This window comes from Ixodes scapularis, unplaced genomic scaffold, assembly GCF_016920785.2.
Source record: "Ixodes scapularis isolate PalLabHiFi unplaced genomic scaffold, ASM1692078v2 ptg001152l_1__unscaffolded, whole genome shotgun sequence".
Taxonomy (NCBI): domain Eukaryota; kingdom Metazoa; phylum Arthropoda; class Arachnida; order Ixodida; family Ixodidae; genus Ixodes; species Ixodes scapularis.
The window spans coordinates 418280-440129 of NW_024610105.1; the positions used below are offsets into that span (position 1 = coordinate 418280).

General features: G+C 45.8%; 1 long non-coding RNA gene across 1 annotated transcript in view; it reads right to left on the reverse strand.

The window, feature by feature from the left end:
• LOC115315149 overlaps positions 1–9809 on the reverse strand; it is a 37005-nt gene extending 27196 nt beyond the window's left edge. The window contains exons 1-3 of the long non-coding RNA XR_005715358.1: positions 9491–9809; positions 4330–4490; positions 4093–4273 (exon numbers count right to left, since the gene is read on the reverse strand). This is a non-coding gene — a long non-coding RNA (uncharacterized LOC115315149). The remainder of the gene's footprint in view (positions 1–4092; positions 4274–4329; positions 4491–9490) is intronic.
• Between the last annotated feature and the right edge of the window lie 12041 nt (positions 9810–21850).

Here is a 21850-nt window from a genome sequence, read left to right on the forward strand (position 1 = left end):
ATGAATTATAGATTGCTGAGTATCGCCATTGATGGTACTATTGACGGCGCGTATGCCCAGATTTGTGGGAAACGCCCCTTTTTTGGCCGATTTTGACGTCTGAGGCAACCTTCGGAGAGCGATAACTAAATAAATTCTGGGCCGCTTCAAAAGCACTCGGGCATACGCGTCATACACCTAGAGGAGATTCTTTATAATGAATTACAGACTGCTGAGTGTCGCCATTAATGATACAATTGACGGCGCGTATGCTCGAATTTGTGGGAAACGCCCCCTTTTTGGCCGATTTTGACGTCTGAGGCAACCTTTGGGGAGCGATAACTAAATAAATTCTGGGCCGCTTCAAAAGCACTCGGGCATACGCGTCATACACCTAGAGGAGATTCTTTATAATCAATTACAGACTGCTGAGTGTCGCCATTAATGGTACAATTGACGGCGCGTATGCCCGAATTTGTGGGAAACGCCCCCTTTTTGGCCGATTTTGACGTCTGAGGCAACCTTTGGAGAGCGATAACTAAATAAATCCTGGGCCGCATCGAGAGCACTCGGGCATATGCGTCATAGACCTAGAGGAGATTCTTTATAATGAATTACAGACTGCTAAGTGTCGCCATTGATGGTACAATTGACGGCGCGTATGCCCGAATTTGTGGGAAACGCCCCCTTTTTGGCCTTTTTTGACGTCTGAGGCAACCTTTGGAGAACGATAACTAAATAAATTCTGGGCCGCTTCAAAAGCACTCGGGCATACGCGTCATAGACCTAGAGGAGATTCTTTATAATGAATTACAGACTGCTGAGTGTCGCCATTGATGGTGCAATTGACGGCGCATATGCCCGAATTTGTGGGAAGCGCCCCCTTTTTGGCCGATTTTGACGTCTGAGGCAACCTTTGGAGAGCGATAACTAAATAAATGCTTGGCCGCTTCAAAAGCACTCGGGCATACGCGTCATAGACCTAGAGGAGATTCCTTATAATGAATTACAGACTGCTGAGTGTCGCCATTGATGGTACAATTGACGGCGCGTATGCCCGAATTTGTGGGGAACGCCCCCTTTTTGGCCGATTTTGACGTCTGAGGCAACCTTTGGAGAGCGATAACTAAATAAATTCTGGGCCGCTTCAAAAGCACTCGGGCATACGCGTCATAGACCTCGAGGAGATTCCTTATAATGAATTACAGACTGCTGAGTGTCGCCATTGATGGTACAATTGACGGCGCGTATGCCCGAATTTGTGGGAAACGCCCCCTTTTTGGCCGATTTTGACGTCTGAGGCAACCTTTGGAGAGCGATAACTAAATAAATTCTTGGCCGCTTCCAAAGCACTCGGGCATACGCGTCATAGACCTAAAGGAGATTCCTTATACTGAATTACAGACTGCTGAGTGTCGCACATGATGGTAGAATGGACGGTGCGTATGCCCGAATTTGTGGGGAACGCCCCTTTTTTGGCCGATTTTGACGTCTGAGGCAACCTTTGGAGAGCGATAACTAAATAAATTCCGGGCCGCTTCAAAAGCACTCGGGAATACGCGTCATAGACCTAGAGGAGATTCCTTATAATGAATTACAGACTGCTGAGTGTCGCCATTGATGGTACAATTGACGGCGCGTATGCCCGAATTTGTGGGGAACGCCCCTTTTTGGCCGATTTTGACGTCTGAGGCAACCTTTGGAGAGCGATAACTAAATAAATTCTGGGCCGCTTCAAAAGCACTCGGGCATACGCGTCATAGACCTAGAGGAGATTTCTTATAATGAATTACAGACTGCTGAGTGTCGCCATTGATGGTACAATTGACGGCGCGTATGCCCGAATTTGTGGGGAACGCCCCCTTTTTGGCCGATTTTGACTTCTGAGGCAACCTTTGGAGAGCCATAACTAAATAAATTCTGGGCCGCTTCAAAAGCAGTCGGGCATACGCGTCATAGACCTAGAGGAGATTCCTTATAATGAATTACAGACTGCTGAGTGTCGCCATTGATGGTACAATTGACGGCGCGTATGCCCGAATTTGTGGGAAACGCCCCCTTTTTGGCCGATTTTGACGTCTGAGGCAACCTTTGGAGAGCGATAACTAAATAAATTCTGGGCCGCTTCAAGAGCACTCGGGCATACGCGTCATAGACCTAGAGGAGATTCCTTATAATGAATTACAGACTGCTGAGTGTCGCCATTGATGGTACAATTGACGGCGCGTGTGCCCGAATTTGTGGGGAACGCCCCCTTTTTGGCCGATTTTGACGTCTGAGGCAACCTTTGGAGAGCGATAACTAAATAAATTCTGGGCCAATTCAAAAGCACTCGGGCATACGTGTCATAGACCTAGAGGAGATTCCTTATAATGAATTACAGACTGCTGAGTGTCGCCATTGATGGTACAATTGACGGCGCGTATGCCCGAATTTGTGGGGAACGCCCCCTTTTTGGCCGATTTTGACGTCTGAGGCAACCTTTGGAGAGCCATAACTAAATAAATTCTGGGCCGCTTCAAAAGCACTCGGGCATACGCGTCGTACACCTAGAGGAGATTCCTTATAATGAATTACAGACTGCTGAGTGTCGCCATTGATGGTAGAATGGACGGTGCGTATGCCCAAATTTCTGGGACACACCCCTTTTTTGCCTGATTTTGACGTCTGAGGTTGTGATGACTTGAGAGATACTGGGCCGTTTCAAAAGCTCTTGGGCGCACGCGAAGCAAACCTACATAAGATTGATTAATTAGCAGTAACAGCGTGCTAAATGTCGCCATAAATGGTACTCTTCATGTCCCGTTTGCCAAAGTGTCTGGACCACGCCCACTCATTTTGGCATTTTTATTTTTAATACCATTCTTGGAAGTGGAATATCTGGTGAAATGAAATTTGGACACTTTGTAAAAGATAGTTCGGATCAAAAAACGCTTTGACTCCTTAATTATTCAGCGCTTTAAGTATAATGTATTTGAGCTAATTACGCGATAAGAACAAAACAAAAAAAACCCTGCATTTAGGTTTTGTGTTTATCAATTAAGAAAATATTCAGCTAGTTGCCTTTTTGTTATACATTACATATGTTGCTAAAAAAATGTATTTAGGAACGCAACAACGTCACTGACTCCTCGAGTCTCCTCACCAACTGCGGATTCCTTTTGGTATTTAAAGCCCTGGGGAACCACTTTAAATTTAAGTAATTCGAAAATAAAAACTGTTTCCATGGAGCTAGAGATATTGGCTATATATATAAAAAAAATGCAACTAAATTGATCGTGTGGTTTTCTTAGGGTTTGCATCGAATTTTGAAAAGACTATGATTTTTCTGCGGTTCGCCATAGGAACCAATGAGTAAAAGTTTGGTTGCATTTTGGCCAGACTTAATATAAACCCAGGACCACGAAAACTCTCGTGGAGGTTGAGGGCAACGTATTAAAACGTGACACAAAAGTGCAAAGGGATTGAGTGATTAGTTTTCTTTGTATAAAAAAAGATCGCTTTGGTCCATTGAGTTACGGGCGCCGGCGCAGCGGCGGCCGATAGATGGCGTAAGTAGTAACGGCGCTCGCTTGTCCGAGAATCTTGGGGTTGTTTTGGGGAAAACGTCGGCCGGAACGGAGCTCCATTTCTGACACCAAATGTAACGATTACCGCTTGCAAGCTGTTCATTTAATGGACGTCCGCTTGCTTTGCTCGTAGGCTTCCAACTCCCGCGAGCACTCCGTCTTCTTCTCTTCGGTGTCTTCTTTTCCGCGACATCAGCTTCGCTACAATATTAAATGTATTATTCCTCTGTTAAAATCACCTCATCCACCTGCCCTGTGCGAGTGACCTGCGTTGATCCGTTGTGTCTATCTGCGTCGCCTAAGAAACAGTAACACGGAAATTAAAGTAGCACTCTACATCCTGTGCCACAAACAAATGTATGAATACTCTGCACTTAAGATGGTAGGCACTGAAAAGTAAGAAACGAAGGTCCAAAGCAATATTCTCTATGCTGAGGTAAAACTTGCATTTACAGTCCTTGAAATGGGGCCTTTAAATGATATTACTTGCAGTCACAGTGTGCCCCCCCCCCCCCCCCACCCACCATAAATTGCCTCCAATTACCACTGTAGACGTGCACTTCGTAGGCATAGCTTGGGCTGCCGCGTGGAGGAGTGTCGTAAAGGAATCCCGATTGGAACTCTCGGCCTCTGTTGTCGCCTCTGGCTCAGAAACCGTGTCAGGGTCAGGAGGCGTCCCCACTGAAGGTGGCATGGGTTGGCAGCGGCTGGATCGTTTCAGCCTCCTGAAAGGTTGAACAGGTCACATCTTGCACTATATGCTAGACTACAATACTATCACCTCGTTGCCCTCTCCACATTGGGCGCCTTTTTCTTGTAGACAGGTGGGAAGATCGTGGGGATGTACGAGGGGTTTGCCTCAGCGTCGTTCTTACAGTTGTCCACAAAATGGGCACCCAAATTCTCGTCGCTGGGGACGGCAACCACTTGGAGCCATCCTCGCTGGAAAATAAAATAACCTGAGACCGAGCTCTGGCCTGACCAGCCGGAAATCAGGCCGACCTTTTATTAGCTTCCAAGTCAAGTCGACATCACATTTTTAAATATCTCAGATGGAATATGTTTGCCAGAGTAGCGTAGCGTCACTGTATAAATGCTACGATACGAGCACGTAAATTGCAAACTCTCGTGACGCCGGCATTGCCACAGTGCTTTAACCCACTTGGCATATCCACATTTCTTATGCTGACCGTCATACTACCGTGTTTTCCGGATTATAATACGCAAAAAAGAATTTGGGGTCAAAAATAAGTTTTTGCTTAGATAGTCCGCACGCGGCGCATATTCCGCACTTAGTGCGTAATCCGAACGTACAAATTATCATACACAACACACCTTGAGAAATGCCTGGTGTATTAGCTCACAAAGAAGCTTGTATCATACATAAATCACTATTAATATACTCTATCCTTTATAAAATCATTCGCTTCTTGTCACAGGGAACGATCCAGAAACATACAAAACCTTGTATAATCCGCACCTTTATTTCATTTCATTTCATTTATTATCCCTTAAAGGCCCCGCCAGGGGCATTACATAAGGGGGGGGGGGCAATACAAAGAAGCACACAAGTAGAACTTTTATACAAAAAAACAAAAAAACAAAACATAGAAACAAGATGTGGTTGAGCACTGGCCATAGGTAGGAGCATCGCATTGATTACATATTAAATATAGACGATACAGCATGTCTGAAGAGGTCGGGGTCACTGATGAGCACTACACGGTCCGGTAGATTGTTCCACTCTATTATGGCAAGGAGAAGAAATGTGTTGTTAAAGGTGACAGTGGAACCATGGATGCGACGTACACTAAGGGAGTTAAAAAGTCGTCGGGATGAACGATGCGGTTCTAACAGTAGAGACTGCCTGAGTAGAGAGTGGTAATAAAAAATCTTCTGGAAAAGACAGATGCGTGATATTCTTCGGCGAGAAATGAGAGTGGGGAGGCATAAGGAAGCCTTCATGGCCGACACACTGGCAGTGCGTTCATAATTAGAAAGAATGAATCGGGCAGCACGATTCTGAATTGATTCTAAGGTGTTAGTGAGGTAAATCTGGTGTGGGGACCAAATGGCAGCAGCATACTCAATCTTCGGACGCACAAAAGTTTCGTAGGCCAGCTGGCGCAAAGCTGGAGGGGCTGAGTGCAGACAACGTCGAATGTAACCAAGCGTTCTGGAAGCTTCGGCATGTATGGAGTCAATGTGGAGGGTCCAAGACATAGGGGAAGAAAAATGAACGCTAAGGTATTTGTACGATTGAACACACTCAATTGTTGATGAGCCTAGAGAATATTTGAAAAGAGATGGGGAATGTTTTCGAGAAAAACAGACAAACTTACATTTAGAGTGGTTTAGTAACATTAGCCATTGATCACACCATTTGGTTATATTGTCGAGGTCTTTCTGAAGAAGAAGGTGATCGGAGGAGCAATTTATTTGGCGATAAATGACACAATCATCAGCAAATAAACGTGTTAGAGGTGATAGAATTTGGAAGGTCGTTAATAAAGATCAAGAAAAGAAGCGGACCTAGGACACTGCCTTGTGGGACCCCAGACAAAACATCGGTAAGGCTTGATTCTAAAGTGTTGACGACTGTATATTGGACTCTGGATGAGAGAAAGCTGCGAATCCAAGATACGATTAAAGGATCAATATTGAGTCGCGATAGTTTTGCGAGTAGGCGTAGGTGAGGAACCCGATCGAAAGCTTTCGAAAAGTCTATGAAGATGGCATCCGTTTGAGAGAGCGAGTCAAGGTTAGTGTGCAGGTCGTGAGAAAATTCAAAAAGTTGGGTGTCGCAGGAATAACCCTGGCGAAAACCATGCTGGTTATGGAAAAAAAAGTTATTACAGGTTAGGTGATTCATAACGTTAGAGAGGATGATATGCTCTAAAAGCTTCGATGCAATGCATGTGAGCGGTATGGGACGATAGTTATCAGGAAGGGATCGACCTCCGCTTTTGAAGACAGGAATGACGCGGCCAATCTTCCAGTCCGTTGGAACGTAGCCGTCTGACAATGACTGGTTAAAAATGAGCTGAAGAAATAAACAGGAGATGTCTCTCGTATTCTTCAGTATTTTCGAGCAAATTGTATCAGGTCCCGGGGCAGAAGATACCTTTAGTTTATCTATAAGATTAGAAATTCCAGATGCAGTGACAGTGATCGGAGGCATTTGGGAAAACGGAAGTAGAGGGAGGGAGGGAATATTATCTGGTGGCTCCGTTGTAAAGATGGAAGAAAAGTAATCATTCATTACTGACGGGGCAAGTTCGCCGGGCACAACGACACCGTCCTTGTCAACTAGCTCAATAGACTGCATACTAGGATTGGGTGTAATCGTTTTCCAAAATTTAGTAGGGTTGGTTCGAAGAATGTTGGGCAAGTCCTGATGAAAATACTTCTTGAAAGTTTTAATTAACGCAGTGTACTCTTTTAGGCACTGAAAATACTTAGTCCACACAGAAGGAGAACCACTAGCCTTCGCTTTTCGAAAAAGGCGCTTCTTTTTGTAATCAGTTGATTTCAGCTTTTTATTGTACCATGGTTGCCCAACATCTCCACGAATCCGCAGCAAGGGAACATGTAAGTTGATCAGGTCAGTAACCTTTTGCTTAAATAACAACCAATTGTCCTCTACGGACCGCGACGAAAAAGAAGATAGAAAGACGTCAAAAAAGATGGTGAGCTTAGCATTAATACCAGCGTAATCAGCTTTATTAAAATCGCGTATGACTTTAGACATGGGGGATTTAACTAGAACAGGCAGTGTGATCAATATATTCATTATTCTATGGTCGCTAAGACCAGGCATGTAAATAGTAGATTGCACAAGATCGGGCGATGATACAAGGACTAAATCAAGGATATTATCATCACGGGTAGGCTTGTCGATCATTTGACTAAGATTGAACAACATGCAAACGTCAAGAAAGTGCTTGGAATCACGTGACGTAGATGTGAGTAACTGCCAGTTGATTTCAGGGAAGTTGAAATCACCGAACAGTAAAAGATTCGCTTTGGGAAATCGTATCGTGATTTCGTTTAGGGCAGTATGTAGTTTATTAACAAAAGAACAGTCAAAACCTGGGGGCCTATAGCACACTGCAAGAAGCGTTTTGCTAAACTGCGATGAAAGACAAACACAACATAGCTCGAGATTGCAAGATAGTTGAACGTAAAATGAAGGCATTTCTTTTTTTATGGCCACAAGGACGCCACCACCACGCTGCTGAGGCCGATCGCAGCGATGTACAGAAAAGTTAATGTTCGAATAAAAAAGCTCATAGTCGTTAACGTCCGGTTTTAACCAAGTTTCCGTAAATATAGCTATGTCGGAGTTGCAGTCGTCGAGAAGACTGCATATTTCATCTTTCTTAGGCAGGAAACTACGAACATTTGTAAAAGTAACAACATGAGACTGCAATTTTTTAGATTTGATACGACAGTTGCTTGGTGTCGGGAGGCGTTTCTTTTTATTCCCATTTAGTTATGCTTCAAGCTCCTTTATGCAGTCACTAATCGGATCTTAAATGTAACGCTTGTTATGAATGTGAAGTTTATCAAAGCGGATTTTAAAGGGCACGTTTTGCGGCTCTGCAAACTGGTATATCTTGCCGCGCGCTAGTCGAACTGATTCAGAAAAGTCTTCACGGACGGCAAAAGTAGTATTTTTTAGTTTGTGACCGGCCGCCAAGATTGGTTCCTTATCTTTAAAACGTAGCAACTTGACAATTATAGGGCGGGATTTCTTTTCTGTGAAGCGTCCTAAGCGATGGGACCTTTCGAGGTTGGAAGGGTTCAGCTCGATGCCCAATCTATGTAAGCAGAAATTAATAGCAACTTCTTCGAACTTCGCCCACGTTTCACTCTGGGAATCCTGTATACCAAAAAAAAGTAAGTTTGATCGACGGAGACGGTTCTCGGCGTCGTCGCACCTCGCTTTTAATTTAGAAAGTTCCGATGGGATGGTATTCAGAGGGCTGTTAGGTGATTGTGGCTGAGCTGATGCACTCTTCAATGCCATGATGTCATGCTCAATGTTAGTAATCCTATTGTTAAGAAGTATGGCCCTGTCATCGGCCGCTCGCTGATCACGTTGCAAAGATGTAATCGCAGCAAGCATATTTGCTTGGCCTGCTTCAAGACGCGTCAGCGTTTTTAGAATGGTATTGTTTACGGGGGAGTTAGGGCCAGGGTTAGTCTCAATATCTCCCGAGATTAAAAGCAAAAGATGGGAGATCATTGCGTGGTATGCGCAATTGAATAAACATCTCAAAATATTATTACGGTACACTGACAAGTCGTAGGGGCACGACATCACCATAAAACAGCAGAAACCGTTACGAGCGTTAGCAGCGTTGCTAAGATAACTAACCTGTAGCAGACGGGAAGTTTGCATGACAGTTCCAGCGGCAATGTCGTGCCCCAACTGGGAGGCGGATCGGGACGGCTTCTGTAGACAATCTTCACGTGGATCACATGACGTCCCCGGTTGCCAGATCCTAAGGTGGTTGAGAGCCAGGGTCAGCTGAAGGAAGTGCGGGCAGGGTAGCGGCTGATCGGAAGCCACTCGGACTGGCGGCGGGTGAATTCAGGTGGTTTCGTCTCCACGGTGGTCGTAGAGTGGCGGGCTGGCGGGTAGAGCCACCGCAAGGGCAGCAGCCAGGAAAACCTGTAGCAGACGGGAAGTTTGCATGACAGTTCCAGCGGCAATGTCGTGCCCCAACTGGGAGGCGGATCGGGCGGGCTTTTGTAGACAAACTTCACGTGGATCGCATGACGTCCCCGGTTGCCAGATAGTCCGCACCGGTTGAAATTTCAACTTTTAAACATGCATAGGCCGCGCACTATAGTCGAAAAAAAAAACGCAATTCCGTCCCATTTCATTATCGGCGCATTAGCCAAAATCCATGCACTACTAATAAAGTACATACTTCTGTCGGCGCACTGCCGCGATCCAAGCTTTTCGTCGCTGGGTCTCGTACGCTTTGCCAGGGGAACGGTAGAAGTGCAGAGACTTGCTAGTCCGTGCCCTGAGGTTTTTGCTACAACCAACCACGCAACAGTATCGTGTGCCGGGCTTACGTTTCTTTTTCTCCATTCCTCCTGCGTAAATAACTAGTGAAGCGACGAAGATGGCAGCGAAACGCCTAGCGAAAACCCTCGAGACATGCCAAACCACGCGATCCGATAGTACCAAAACGTCCCGCTAGGGTCTGGGATAGCGCTGCAGTCAGCGGCGAAGCTTGAGCACTCCTCGCGTATAAGATACACCTTTTTGTGGTTCCCATGGTTTTATTGTGGTACTGGGGAATTGGGGTATCTTTTGCCTGCAGAACGCACACTTTATTGGCATCTCCAGGACTTCAAGTTCGTGTCAGACATAATGCACAAGCCGATGGATTCTTCAGCTTACCAGGCGAGACAAACGTGCAGCATATAACACACTCGTGTATCCTTATCTTTCGTATGCATCTGTAGTAGGATACCTGCAGACCTGTCTCATGAAGTAGCTCGATGTTTAACTCCATGTGGTTTGTACAATTTATTGACTTCAGGTCTACCGCACCCGTACCAGAATTAGAAGTTGTAAGCGCTTTAGAAATATTTTATGATATGTAAAAGTGACTGCACCTGTCAGTAAAGCTACCTGCACACTTGTGAAGTTTAAAAAAAAAAACATTTTGATGGTGTATTGTGCTTCTACGTGTCATTTATTTTCTTTTTCATTCTGTGATTTGCTTTGTTATGCACTCAGCATGTGTTCTACTTGTAGTGCATGCTCCTGCCGTGGCTTTTTACTTGGCTGGAACTTTTGTGAAACTGTGACTGATTTTGTTCTTTTCAACATCATTTGTGCTTGTGTATTTTCATGGAGATTTAGATCTGATATTCTCTTGTTGTAAACTGTTCTTTGGACGTGATTTGAATTTTTTTTTTTTGCCTCATTCGCTTTTACTGAAATAACCGGTATCAGCCCGGTTATTGAAAAGAACAGCCCTCGGTATCAGCTCGAGCCGAGGCCACACTCGCACGGGGGCACCCGAGCACGCGGAGGACACACACCATCAACCACATTCGAACGACTGTAGAAAGGCTATTTCCTTGTCGGTTAAAGCCACAGAAGGATGGCTGACACAACGCTCGCCTAAGCGGAGTATACTAAAGGCTTCAAAAATTTCGCGAGTGTGTTTTTCGGTGAATCTGCCAATTATCGAGGTCTTTTGTAAAGATGGTGTACACTTACACGCTTGACAATGCAGAGGTAGGTGACCCCCCACTGTTGAATTTAGAGAAAGATTGTGCTCCCTTAACCGGTCATTAATACACCGTCCCGTCTGTCCTACGTAGGATCTGCCACAGGAAAGGGGAATGCTATAAACCACACTGGTTTTTCCTGTGGCAGATCCTACGTAGGACAGACGGGAAGGTGTATTAATGACCGGTTAAGGGAGCACAATCTTTCTCTAAATTCAACAGTGGGGGGTCACCTACCTCTGCATTGTCAAGCGTGTAAGTGTACACCATCTTTACAAAAGACCTCGATAATTGGCAGATTCACCGAAAAACACGCTCGCGAAATTTTTGAAGCCTTTAGTGTACTCTGCTTAGGCGAGCGTTGTGTCAGCCATCCTTCCGTGGCTTTAACCGACAAGGAAATAGCCTTTCTACAGTCGTTCGAATGTGGTTGATGGTGTGTGTCCTCCGCGTGCTCGGGTGCCCCCGTGCGAGTGTGGCCTCGGCTCGAGCTGATACCGAGGGCTGTTCTTTTTTCTTCCATCAATACATCGAGTTGTGAGTTTGCGCTTGTCTCTTCTCTCTTCCCTCTTCTCTGTACCTTTCTATTTGTGCGCAATTTTAACCATGTTCAATCATTACCAACTCGCCCAACTAACCACTTTACTACAGTTTATTTCTTGTGCATCGGGCTCTTCCTCTGTCTACTACAATCAACCCTACACAGACCCTATCATTCTCGTCAACCTGGCCGCCCAATGTGTGTGCAGCGCCCGAACCGCCTCCTGGCACATCAAACAAGGTACCTGTCCTGTTGAACTTCTAGGACTGAGTGGCTTCCTTACACCATCCGTTGGTCACACAAGAAGGATTTGCAGAATCTTAAGATCTGAGTATTGGCGCCAGGCCCGATTCTTCAAAGACTGCCTATGGGTCGCCTGTGGTGCACGCGAGGGCAATTTGGAGGGGCAACGGCGTTCCTTTTCGAAAATGAATAGGACATTGGCTGACGTAACCGAGTTTTTGTGGCAAAGAATTCGGCATAACCTCCCAAAAAAGAAAAGATCTGTGTCAGCTGCAGGACGATTTACCAACCTCGGAAATGTAGCGGTTCCCCAGAACCTAGAAACAACCTTGGGTCTGGGTCCCAAGTTTTGCCTTCAACCGAACCTGCGACCACCAGAGCTTCTTACTCTGGCAAGGAAGGTTGCCTACAGAACCAGTGAAGAGGTTAGACCAAGATGTGTTTCCGAATGTGTTGATGCTCTATCTGGCTCAAGGGGAGTTCATGCCCAAGATCCTAGACAACTTGTTAACTTTCTGGTTGACAACCAGCAGCGTGTCTTGGAAGCGGACAAAGAAGGCTCTTTTGTGATACTGCCCGAAGGCATGTATAATGAAAAAGCATGCGCAGCGGTTCAGAAGAACTTCCGGCCAGTGCAGATAGTCCTGAAGAAGGCCAAGAGCCAGGCACTCTCCCTTTGTCAACGTTTCACGTTGAACCAATTAGCAAGCAACATCAAAAAAGCTGAAGGGCTACACCTTGAAGTCTTCTTTAGTGCCAAAACACACAAGGAAGCCTGCCCTTTCCGAGCAATTGTCACCGAAAGAGGGTCATGGCAACGGCAGATGTCGGCCTATCTTCAAAAGCACCTTTCGGGTGTGAAGATTACGGATCCCTTTAGAGTCTGCAATTCCGAAGCCGTCGTTGAAGTACTAAGGTCCAATGAACTGTCCAGTCACAGTGTTTTCAGCGTGGACGTTCAAGATCTTTTTTACTCGCTGCCCCACGAACATCTACTTGCCTCTGTTAAGTCCTGTCTTGAGTCCCACGGTGAGCTCTCGTTCCGTAACTCAAGTGGTGTACCTATAGAAAGTTTTCTTGAGCTGCTACATTTCTATCTTAATTCGACATTCATTGGGTGGCAAAACGGGGTATTTTTGCAAAAGTCAGGAGTCTGTATAGGCTCTTGCGTTGCACCGGTCCTAAGTGATATTTTTCTTGCGGGGGTCGACCGCGCCATTAAGACGGCCATAGCGTCTATGCCAGTTCTTCACGTGTTTAGGTATGTAGACGATTTTCTGCTAGTGTACCAAAAGACATTGGACAATAATGTAATTAGTGGCATCATGGACATATTCCACAAGTGCGGTTCAGGACTTATTTTTACCTGTGAAACTCCTAAGGAAGGTGTGTTGCAATTTCTAGACCTTTCTCTATCTTTGCAAACAAACCACCTGTGCTGGTCATTTTCACCCCGTTCTAAAAAAGGTTTACTGCACTATACGTCCTCGCACTCAAAAGTCGTAAAGAGAGGCATAGCTCTTTCCTGCCTTACTTCAGCCCTAAAGAAGTCATGCCTCCACACCATCAAAAGCAGTTTTAATGCTCAAATTGAGAGGCTTACAGCGTCCGGCTTTCCAGCGCAGGTGCTAACCGAAGTGGTAGGAACCACTGATCTCAATGACAATTGCTGGATCGCGCTTGCCGCTCCCGCAAGTGAAGCCACCGGACTTCACTCGCTTGGGATACGATTTGCCGTTTTTGCTAGCCTTTGCTGCGGTTTTCCAGCGTGCTGTGGACACGTTTTCTACTCGTTCGTCGTCATTCGCCGAAGAAGTGTTTTGAAGACTCTGTGTATTGTTGAGACGTGCCGTCGTGAACACGTGGAAAATTTTACGAAAGTGCAGTGTCGCAGGAAAAAGGCACAACGCGTCGAAAGGAAGGGCTGGCGGCGTGTTCAAAGCTTCCTTGGCACGCCGAAGTGCCGTGCCTCTGTGCCTTCGCACGCTTGGATACCGACCAAGAATCGACGCCGTGTGGATGTGTTTTGCGAGTGCAATGTGCGTGAAGCCGTATCAAAAGGTACAACTCGTCGAAAACAAGTGTCGCCGGTGTCGCGGCGTGATCAAAGCTTCCTTGGCACGCCGAGTGATGCATCTTTGTGCCTCCGCACGCTTGGATACCGGTCAAGAATTGACGCCGCGCCAAAGTTCTGAACGTGTGTCGCGTGTAGAAGCCTTTAGATCATTTATATATATCGGCCACGGAGTTCTGGATCGTCCAGCTGTTCCGGTGAGTTGCTATCAATAAAAGGGAGAGATCTGTACGTGTTCTTATGTACTATATTAACCATGGCTATGTCCCAAATCTACTCTAATAGATTCCGTGGGAGCACGAATAGGGCAACGTTGTGGAGCCAGGGGGGTTTTCGAAAGCAAAAGTACAAGACGGCGAGAATGAAAATCTTTGAAGCGCGGCCGATATGGTCGTGTGCAATCTGCTGACCAATTACAATTAGGCGAGCCGCGCTCAAACGTCAAGTGCAATTAAGTAGGTTGATAATAAGCCAGTACTGATCAGTGATGAGGAGCTGTTGTGCACGGTATTGTGTAAATCGTCTAAGGACGAAAAAAAGACGTACCTTCCCCCCATCTTCCGTCGCTAGTGGACGCTGGATTAAGCTCGTTCCTAAACCGCGAGGGGAAAAGACGCTGATCCAGAGGCACGAACAGCTTTACGCACATTGCACTCGCTAGACACATACACACGGCGTCGGTTCTTGGTCGGTATCCAAGCGTGCGAAGGCACAGAGACACGGCACTTCGGCGTGCCAAGGAAGCTTTGAACACGCCGCCAGCCCTTCCTTTCGACGAGTTGTGCCTTTTTCCTGCGACACTGCACTTTCGTAAAATTTTCCACGTGTTCACAACGGCAAGTCTCAACAATACACAGAGTCTTCAAAAAACTTCTTCGGCGAATGACGACGAACGAGTAGAAAACGTATCCACAGCACGCTGGAAAACCGCAGCAAAGGCTAGCAAAAACGGCAAATCGTATCCCGAGCGAGTGAAGTTCGGTGGCTTCACTTGCGCTGCAGCGAACAAGCGGGGAAGCGCGATCCAGCAATTGTCATAGAGATCAGTGGTAGGAACTCTGATAAAAAAAGTAAAAGGTTGCGAAAAAGCTGCACGTGATATCGACAAAAAAAGAGTGGTGGTGGTTCCGTATATACACAGAATATCCCACAATCTTAAACAGGTAGCCAATAGGTACGGAGTCCCCTTAGTGATGTTAGCACCCCAAAAAATGGGTCAAATTTGTTCTAAAGTTCGAGCAAAAATAGAAAATATTACAAAACACAGGTGCCGCACAAAACACGTCCGCCCTTACGTGCCCTGTTCAACCAGAGTGGTTTATAGCATTCCCCTTTCCTGTGGCAGATCCTACGTAGGACAGACGGGACGGTGTATTAATGACCGGTTAAGGGAGCACAATCTTTCTCTAAATTCAACAGTGGGGGGTCACCTACCTCTGCATTGTCAAGCGTGTAAGTGTACACCATCTTTACAAAAGACCTCGATAATTGGCAGATTCACCGAAAAACACACTCGCGAAATTTTTGAAGCCTTTAGTATACTCCGCTTAGGCGAGCGTTGTGTCAGCCATCCTTCTGTGGCTTTAACCGACAAGGAAATAGCCTTTCTACAGTCGTTCGAATGTGGTTGATGGTGTGTGTCCTCCGCGTGCTCGGGTGCCCCCGTGCGAGTGTGGCCTCGGCTCGAGCTGATACCGAGGGCTGTTCTTTTTTTTTCCATGAATACATCGAGTTGTGAGTTTGCGCTTGTCTCTTCTCTCTTCCCTCTTCTCTGTACCTTTCTATTTGTGCGCAATTTTAACCATGTTCAATCATTACCAACTCGCCCAACAAACCACTTTGCTACCATAGAGTTATTATAATTTACGCTAGAGGTTCAACTGGCGCTAGTGTGCTGTTGCAAATTGAAGCAGACAGCAAGCAGACCGAAATTGACTTCCGGTAACGCATTTCTACGGAAATAATCGAGTGCATTGCCATTCTGCGCTCGATTATAAGTGCAAATATCACGAATAATTAGTACCTACTAGGCACATTGGAACATTTCCCAGACACGCAGATGAAATAATTGGTCAGTTACGGCGTTTTTATTTTAAAATCGTGGCATAAAAAACGGTGCTAAAACCGCTTCGTACATGCATTTATGTGCACTGTCGGACACTGTTAGCGCGAACACGGCGTCGGCGCTTTCCAGCATGGGGGATATACGTGCCAAACGAACGGAGGACATGTGGAAAACCAGGAGAGGCGGCAAGAACTACGCAGTAACACTGGATAAGTAACTCCTTGTGCTTGCAGACGATCAAAATAGATTGAAAGTCACGTAATATAGCCCAATTTGCAATAAATAAGTACTGCTTTATTCTTTCTGCTCATGAATATATGCGAACATGCTTGTTCTGTGTTCAAATCATCACTCGCACGCTTTAATTCTTTGCAAATGGGGGGAAGCCAGAGAACAAGTGCGCCATAAAAAGTGCCCAACATTGGTAATAATAAGGAAACACACCTTTCGTAGCCCACATACTTTATTCTTTACGTTTCGAACGTTTTTTTTAACCACTCGTAAAGATGCACGACGGGGTCATTTTCATATAGTGAGAGGACAGGCGTATTAGCAATATATAAGCACCAACGGAATGCTGGCGAACTTTGAACACACTCTACATTCCTTTCGATTGTTTTTTTGCTTAGAATTGTCGCTCATTTTTACATACCGGTCATGGAACAGAGGTTTGGGCCTGAAATATAGCGAAGTTTAACATCGTTCAGTTGTAAAGAAAAAATGCTGTAACTAAAGCAATTACACTTTCCCAATATTAATAATGGTAACTACTATCCGGTACAACCGAAATAACAAAAGTTATTAATGTTATTTTTCGGCGACGAGACAAAATTCACGTGCGTTTTCCCATAGGAATACACAGGAAGACTGGAAAAGTAGACTGCATGCTGACTGCTTCAATTTGCAACCGGAAGTCCCGTAGACACTAGCGCCAGCTGAGCCTCTAGCGTTTATTATAATAACTTTATGGTTGCTACGCCGCAGCTGACGGGCTGCTGCGCCTGTAGAAAAGTCGGCCGGAAAGCTTTTTAGTGTTCCCTCTGGAACGGAAAATGAACCTCGGAGGAAGATCTTAATTGCTTCACCGAATCGATCAAAAAGATTTCAACCCGACGGAAGCCGCAAAGTTATGCCAGGTGAGTGCTCCGTATAAAGCTGAGCAGCATGCAAGAAGACAGCTGTTTAGAGCGAGTTATGCACTCCATTCCACCGTAAACGCGAGCGATGTAATAGCGAGCACGACATTGCCACTTGGCATGCACGGATGCCCGTGCAGTGGAAGTAAAGGCCCCTACGCACAGTTGCGTTTGAGAGCGTCCAACTGCGTTGCGTCGAGAAACGAAAGTGAGTGATCGGCACAACTGTGCTTCGTATGAAGCGTGGAGTCCAATTCAAGGAATGGCTTGGCATGTGATAAAAGAAGTGCGGATGTCCTGCGTTCTTGCAGTCGAACGCAGTGAAACGCTTTCAAACGCGACTGTGCGTAGGGGCGTTCAAAACGCCCCCACGCACAGTCGCGACTGCTCGTGCTTGTGGCATCGGCGTCGCTCCCAATTACGGGTGCGTGCGGAGTACGCGCTCTCGTGAAGTGTTGCGTACGTGCTCGCATACTATACTTTGTTTTGCACACACAGCTTGCAACGCTGCCACGGCTGCGAACCCGAGCATGTGGATGTATCTATACTCCGTTTAAATATAAGTGCGAGCGCAGCCAGTGCGACAAGCAAGAGTATGTCTCTGACGACGTTCTTACTGGACAAGCGTATGTGCTTAGCCCGCTCAAAGTGCGTTCGCTCTCGTAGTGTCAATAGGGTCTCCTTCGCTCGCAGTCTTATTGAAACAAACTCGCAAGCAAATAAAACATTTGAGATCAACCCCACAGTCGCGCGAGCAGCTCTGACAGCGCAAACTTTACGTGCAGGTCTTTGGCACGCTAACCTGGGATCTGCAGAAACGGGCGTTTTAGGTGTGCTTTCGATGATGGGCTCTCAACTAAAATCCGATCTCTTTAATATATTACAGGACCACTTCAGTATCGAGCAATTCAAAACACTAATCATGCAAAACAAAGGAGAGCAAAAAATTCAGAAATGATATATGCGCTTCCAAACATTTCTTTTTTCGTTACCTTCAACCAAGGGTGTAAACCACCACTGCAAGGGAACTGGAAATGTAAGTGGTATGTACAACATCTCACAAACTATTTTTTTTATTCAGTAAGACACGTTATCTGTTTTACAATACAAATTCAATGCACAAATTGAAGATTATGGATTCCTCCTTTACGAAATGCAGTTCCATTTATTTGTTCTTTATGTTGGCTCCCTAAAGTTACCGAGGCACCCCCAGGAAAAACTGAATAGAACACCACAAGGCAATGCCCACAGTACTGAAACATCCCCAGAACAGACTGCTGCAGCAACCGCAGCTACTCTTTAGTTTGGCTGTCTGATACTGTTTCTTGGTCGACCGAGCCACACCTACCACTAGTGCCATATCTATCCATTCTAAAAGTGTGTATCCATTGGAGGGCCCCAACCAATGTCCAAGCGGAGCTTTTCCCTCGGGGCAATCTGCCGCAGTGACCGCGGCTGTTGGTGAGTTTGGCAGTCCGATACTGTTTCCAGGTCAACTGAGGCTCACCTATCACTAGTTCCATCTTTGTCAATTCTAGGCGAGTGTGTCCTCCTGAGGCCTCACAGGAAGTTCCAAACGGTGCTGTACAGAACCTAACTTTCCCAGCTTCCCTAGAGCAGCCTGGTTCGGCAACCCTCCCCTCCCCTCCCAGTTGCTGGTGAGTGTAGCACAATGATACTGTTTCCAAGTCGACCGAGGCACACCTCAGCGACTGTCGTCTCTGCTTATTTATTCGTTCTAGAAGTGTGTACTGTCACATGGCTGCCTGAACAAGGTCTGAGCAGCGCCCAATAGGCCCTTGCTTCTCCAGCTTTTCCCGGACAGATTGCCGCAGCAACAGCTGATGAGTTTTCATTTTCGACTGCTGTTTATTTCCTAGCAGAGTGCAGACAGTTACACACTGGTATTTACATCCAATTTTATTGTCTCACTGTTAGCGACTTGACAAGACTAAATAATAATCTTTTATTCTTTTTCAGGCACACTGTTTACACTTGGCATCAGGCCGTTTCATCAGAATGCAGGTCTTTCTGGTGTACTGATGAATAACAAAGAGCTACAAAGACAACTATATTCTATACAGATAAAACTGATATTGGCGCAATCAGTTGACACGCGAAGAGAACGAATTGGACTTAAGCGCTCTTTCGTTGCAGAAAGTCCACTATGAAGAGGACTGCGTGAAGTAAAGGCATCCTCGAGAAAGTTTTTAGGATATATTTTTCTTGTGTTTCCCATGGTTTGAATGTGGTACTCAGGAATTAAGGTAGCTTTTGCCTGTAGAACGTAAACTTCATTGGCATCTCCAGGACTTCAAGTTTGTGAAAGACAGAATACACGAGCTGATGGATTCTTTAAAATACAAAAACTTGCAGCATATAACACAGTCATGCATCCTTATCTTGAGTATGCATCTGAAGTCGGATACTTGCAGACCCGTCTCATCAAGCAGCTCGATGTTTAACCCCATGTGATTTGTACAATTTCTTGTCTTCGGCTGTACCATACCAGTAACAGAATTGGAAGGTGTAAGGGCTTTAGAAGTACTTTATGATACGTAAAAGTGACCGCAACTGTCAGTAAAGCAACTTGCACATTCGTGAACTAATAAAAGTATTTTGATGGTGTACGGTGCATCCCCGTGTCATCTATCTTCTTTTTTTTTCATTCTGTGATCTGTTATGTACCCGCCATGTGTTCTACTTGTAGTGAATACTCCTGCCGTGGCCTTTTACTCGGCTGGCAGTTTTGTGAAATTAATAAAATTGTGACTTTTTTCTTCTCTTTAATGTCATCTGTGCTTGTGTATTTTCACGGAGATTTTGATCTCGCATTCGCTTGTTTTGCATTGTTCTCTGGATGAGATTTGAAATATTTTTTGACTCACTCATTCCCTTTTACTGAAATAACCTGCAATTGCGTGACTCGATTAGGTGCCGAAACCGAGCGCTGGTTTCCAAGTCTGCACCAGGTTTCTAGCCCTAGGACGCTGGCCGAGGAGTCTAAAAGCAGCGTAAATGGTAATTAAACCTGGATTTTATTAGTATGAGTGATAAACAGAAAAGAAACAGATACTGATAAAATTACGGAGTAACAAGCCTAAACGAAAACGGAGTTTTGATGTCTAAAAACGGTTTCATCGTATAAAATAACGAGAAAAGTATTTATTACGCTCGGAAGAGTAGCGGCAATGCGTAGCCCCGTAGCGAAAGTCCCGCGGTGCCGCAAATTTTTACAGCAGGCACAGAATACACGCACAGAAATACCTAGCGATTTTTATCATTACTAGTACTGCAGTCAGCATAAAAATTCTAACTTAGCGTCAACCACATCACCGCGTCCCCGACTAGAAAGAAAATAGTATCTTGCGTTCTAGGCCGCCAAATTGTTTTTAGCGCCCGTAGACCAAACCCTCCCGAAAGTTCGCCAAGGTCACGTATTATAAAGTAGTCACTCATTGGAAATCGCTAAGAATAAAATTGCAATTTGGCGGTTTGATATGATGATCAAAAGCGGTTTGCGATTCCTGTGAAGCCGAACACTCACGAGACACTGACCTAATGCAACTCGGTAGGAACGATTATCCAAGCACTCTCAGGATTCACGGTTGGACGAACAGATCTAGAGCGGCTTCAGGACGGTCAGATACGAATGCCAGCTCTAAATGCGGTCATTGCCACACTTGTATGACAAGAAAAGTCCATACAATCAGCAACTCGCCCGCTCCAGCTGTAAAGACGAACACTCACGAGACACTGACCTAATGCAACTCGATACGGACGATTATCCAAAGCACTTTCGGGATCCACGGTTGAACGAACATATCTAGAGCGGCTTCAGGACGGTCGCATACGAATGCAGGCTGTAAATGAGGTCGTTGCCACACTTATATGACGAGAAAAATCCACACGATCGGCAACTCGCCCGCTCCAGCTGCGAAGCCGAACACTCACGAGACACTGACCTAATGCAACTTGGTAGGGGCGATTATCCAAAGCATTTTCGACATCCATGGTTGGACGAACAGATTTAGAGTAGCTTCAGGATGATCGGATACGAATGCGGGGTCTAAATGAGGTTATTGCCACACTTGTCTGACGAGATAAGCCCACACGATCGGCAACTCGACCACTCCAGCTGACCGAGACGTCGAGACGCTTGGGAAATTCCAGAGGGCGCCTCCGTAGCAAACCGGAAGTTAGGGGTGGGGTAAGGAGGGTTATTGGAGGAGCTGGGAAGAGAATGCGCCACTTTTCCCAGATACAGGGACTTTACGCTGGCAGCTCTCTGAGCTCTAACAAGAGTGGGCCGTTTTTAACGAAAAATACAGCCATCAGGCTCATATTACAAACGTGCGATTGTCATTTACGGATATTGTGGATCATAATCAGCCTATTTCTGAAGACGACGGTATATTTCAAATTTAGTTGAAGTATCCCTTTAAGATGGGCACAAATCTGGTTCTATGCCAATCGTGCCTCCGGTTAGGGTCTCGTGACAGCAAACTACAAGTCGTTGATAAGGCGTAGAACGCGCAGCTGCCGGGGGGACTGGTTGGTTGGCCCAGAGCCTTCTGAAACGCACTAAGCATCCAATGCACTATAAACTTTTGGGACGAGTTTACGAGGGTAGAAAGTTGGGTATTTTGGTGATTCATAATGATTAAAAAGCGCAACAGGACGACGGACACAGATAGAGACACAGACACAGAGCTGTGTCTCTGTCTTCGACCGTGTCCGTCGTCTTGTTGCGCTTTTAATCATTAGGGACGAGGTTACAAGTGGATACGTGTGACGCGTCTTCTCTTGGTGCTCGTTTCTTTTGGGGGGATAAGCCCCTCCAAACTAGCCCTTTGCAAGCGCATTCCCATTCTGATCTCGGAGGAGGTCTTGCCTTTCTAAGCTGAAAGGGTAGTGTACTCCGACAAACACTAAGTTCACAGTTCAGTAAGAGGTAGGTGCTCGCCGGACCAATCA